Genomic DNA, 4224 nt, shown 5'->3' on the forward strand with positions numbered 1-4224 from the left:
TGTGTACAAGCTCTACAAACTTATAAGGGACTAATGGTGCTCAAGATTATATTAAAGGACAAAGTTTGGACTACCTCTAAAGATGAGGGATAATTTTGGCCAAAAACTCTTACACTATAAATTTATGGACTTCCACTTTGCTTTCTGTGACTTTAAGCATAATTATTGTTCTTTAGTGCTTTTTTGTCAGGATCAGATTATCGAGTTGTGATGAGTTTGTGATATTAATGAGATAGAAGCTTCTAAGAAACTTAAGGTAAGTACTTTAGCTTGCAACAGGTACGTCTTTCAAACTTACAAAAATTAGCAGTGGACCTTAAGCTAGCGTATTTGGGAGAACCAACTTTACTTCTAGCTTAGTCCAATAGTGTTGGAGAGTATTGTTTGGAGGTGAAACGGGAAGGTAAATGGAAACGTACACTTAAAATAAATAAATCGCAGAACCATGACAAAAATTTTGGAATTTTGTTTAGCGAAAAATAGTTGGTGTTGATATAAGTGACTGGTTTACAGTTGAAGTCGGTGACTCTAGAGCTTAGAACTTGATGCTACCAAAATATGTTGTTTAGTGGTATTATAGTTTTGTATGGTAAAAATTTTCTTGTGATTGCTTCAGTAGAAAACTGAAGCCTATGTTAAAGGACGACATAGATGTGTTTGGTAAATCACAAATGCATTAATTGGTTCAAATCTAAAAGTAAATTCTATCTGAATGGAAAAGCAGTTTTGCTTTCATCTAAACAAAGTATCATAACATGTGTTTTTGCTACTACTTAATGGATTTTCAATGTTGGTGTACCGTGTACAACATATGTTAATTGTCATATTTAATAAAATGGAACGTAAAACTCCTTTGACACTTCAAATCTACATTTCATTTGATGATTCCGAAAGTTTCATTTATATCTTTCGTTAAATTGTTCATTTATGTGAATCTAATTTTTCTTTAGTTCCTCGATCTGTGCTACATAATTTTTGTTCTTCAAAAAGAAACAATAGAGGAATTTTTAAAAATGGTATTCATTCGCTCGTTGTGTCTCTTTACTCAATAGACCACGATAGAACTCTGTTTCTATTGAGATGATATTAAGAATCTGCCTCCAAATAGAGTGGGATCATATATATACTGAAAGTGCTCAAATACAAGTAGGGAAACTATTTCATTATAAGAAATATTATTACGTACAACATTATTGAAGATACAACTTCTATAATATAATTCAGACTCAACAAGAGTTCAAATCTAAGCAACATAATCGGATGTAGCCTAAATTAGAAGAAACAAGATCTTCACATAAACTATTAATATGTTGAAATTAACGAGGTTCATTTTTTCATGCCAGTAGCGTTTTTAACGGCGTCAGCTGCTCCTAGTGTTGTGGTCTTCACTTGCTCCCCCATCTAAATCAATATCATCAAAATAGAAAAGATCATTATTACTAGTAAATAATAGTAAAGTTTAGAAGAATGAGAATTATTGCAATGGATAATATATATAGGACCAATTATGTAGGTTTAACTGAATTCATTGATTTCAACTTGTTGACCTAGAACCTCTAATTAAAATCATAATTTGGTCACGTCTAATCGATACAACGCATAATTAATAATGTTCAAACCTTTTCCACTGTTTTCTTGGTAGACTGCGCAGCATTCCCAGCCTTGTCCATCAACTGACTACCCATTTCCTAATGCATAACAATAGCACAAGTGTTATCTATGATATAAAAAGTAGTAGCTAAAACCATTTTAGCCCTTAAATACGTACGTCGATTGCATGAAAGAACATTTGATCTTCTCTTTTTTTGTTTTATGCATTATGTATATAATTAAATCTACCGATACAACTAATCCAAATTTGTGCCAGATGTAGGTCCTCGCTGAGAAATGTAAAACATTTCTTACCAAGAAATTATCTATTATGACAACTCATAACATAAAAGTTGTAGTTGAAGATGAAGGGATCTTAACTATCCTACCACATATTTTAATATCTCAAATAATCTATAAGTTGCAAAAGATCGGAAAAGCCTTTCTTCATTTCTTATGTCAAGACACTAAACTGCTAAAGGTGATCAGTGGCGGGGTCAGAGCTTTTACTTAAAGGATTCAACATACAAAAAAGTAAACATACGAAGTAGCCAAGAGAATTCTACATGTAACTACTATATATACATACAGTTTAATTTTAGCATTGTATATACACACACACTATAAGAAAGACTGAAATTAGCTACGAACTTCATTGTTAATTTGCCGTTAAATAGAATTAGCGACGAATTTTGTTGTTTAGCTTTATCTGTCCGTAATTTTTTTTTTTTCTGGTAAAACTCCTGTTACTAGAAGTTAAAAAACAAAAAAAGGAAATCGCATGAGCAAGGCAGACCTGGGCTTGGCCCTGGGCTTTTCCAGCTTCGTGGCTTATTTTCGAAGTATCCATGATTTGTTTTTGAACTTGAAATAATAGTGTACAATTGCTTTGAATTACTTATGGGTGTGTGTAAATGTTTTACAAAGACTCTGTACTTATAGAAATGTAAGCTAATCAAATGCCGACGTCTATAAAGGCCAGTTACCACGTACATTATTGGCCACACGACTAGGATGAGGTTGAGTACATTTATGAGATTTAACTTATATGGAGATATTATGTGAATCTTAGTTGATGTTCCTCCGCTCCACTTTAAAAATAACTGATTCAAAATAGTGGTCACTTTAGAAAATTAAGATAATATTGATTATTAGTTTCTACTTTTATGCTTACTCAATAATGCGGAGAAAGATCAATCTGGTGAAAAAAAAATTAAATTGTGATAAAAAAATAAGAAAAACTTAGTCAAATTATTTTTTAATTAAGTTTCTCTCAAGAAATATGTAAAAGAAAAACATGACAAATAAAATGGACTAGAGGGAATATTAATATCCTGTTCAAGTAGACAGAGATAATTGAACGTCGGTATATGTTTTGAAAATATAAAGATATTTTGTACAATTGATATAGTTTTAATTTTTGACCCTCCCTTCATTGTTTAACCCTTTTTATCATTTAAATAATTTTTTTAAGTCTTATTTTTACAGGTATGCTTGTTTTCAGAAAATTAAAACAAAAAAGCGACATCTTTCAAAATATCAATTCTGCCTTTATTTTAAGGAGGAAAATTAAAATATTTTCTTAAAATGTAAATTCTTATAAATAAGTTAGTAACGTTGATGCCTTTCCTTAATGATATTTAAATTTAGTATAATTATTAATTTCCTAATCTAAAATAATTAGTTAATAAATAAATAAAAAGAGAACCAGTGCATCTCTTTTTTTTTTGTTTTTGTTTTTGATAACCGTGGTATCCCGACCAGCTTGCACGTATCTCGAGTCCTCGACGTCTAATTCCACGAGATACCTGTCATCTCCCATCAGTAATAGGTACTACGTAACTCTATCCATCAAAATTAGAACAGATAAGATGAAATCACCTAGTATTTTTGTATATACTGTGAATTAAACCTGAAATTTCATGATACTCAATTCATTTTATTGAGCACTAGGCCATACCCTTAGATGCAACCAATGCGTTTTTACTGCAGCAAGATTCCTTCTTATCCCTTCTTACTGTCGATACACACACAACACGGCACACATCACACTGACACAAGTCACAATGCCAATTTCTCTCCACTCAATTGGTACACATCATTCTCACTTTTTCATTTTCACAAGTGGATACAACAATTTCATATGCACAACACCTGGCCCACGAAACATCCACTGATTATGACAGTCTCACAAACACTAGCCAAAAATGTAAGTTGGTTAACTTTAGGGATTTTATGACCCTTAAATTTTTTTTAAGTTAGTATAAATACATTGTATTATGGATATCCATTCAAATATATATTCAACTTGATTAGCTTACAATTAAGCGAGATACCTGACAAGCTTTAAATAAAGGCGATTTACTAAATAGCTTTTTTGAAAAAGTTTTACAGTAGCTTCTAGGCTTGAAATCAAACAGACGAAATTTGTAAGTAGTTCGGACAGATGAACATTGTCATGTTTTTCCGAAAATCCTCACAAGAAATTTTCCCCGAAAAGTCTCGTAGCAAGTTCTTTTCCTTTATAACTAAGAAGTAAATTCAGTTCATTTATACATTAGTTCAAAGTTGAATAATATATTAGTTTCTCTTTATATACTTGTCTCTGGTGTTTTACTTTATAGTCTTTATTTA

At 31.3% G+C, this 4224-nt stretch overlaps 1 long non-coding RNA gene across 1 annotated transcript; it reads right to left on the reverse strand.

The window, feature by feature from the left end:
* Positions 1–1190: 1190 nt before the first annotated feature.
* LOC132037543 (uncharacterized) lies at positions 1191–2511 on the reverse strand. The gene is made up of 3 exons (XR_009409918.1): positions 2387–2511; positions 1620–1688; positions 1191–1401 (listed from the first exon to the last, which is right to left on the reverse strand). It is a non-coding gene; the product is annotated as an uncharacterized LOC132037543 (long non-coding RNA).
* Between the last annotated feature and the right edge of the window lie 1713 nt (positions 2512–4224).

The sequence above is a fragment of the Lycium ferocissimum genome, chromosome 11 (genome assembly GCF_029784015.1).
Source record: "Lycium ferocissimum isolate CSIRO_LF1 chromosome 11, AGI_CSIRO_Lferr_CH_V1, whole genome shotgun sequence".
Taxonomy (NCBI): domain Eukaryota; kingdom Viridiplantae; phylum Streptophyta; class Magnoliopsida; order Solanales; family Solanaceae; genus Lycium; species Lycium ferocissimum.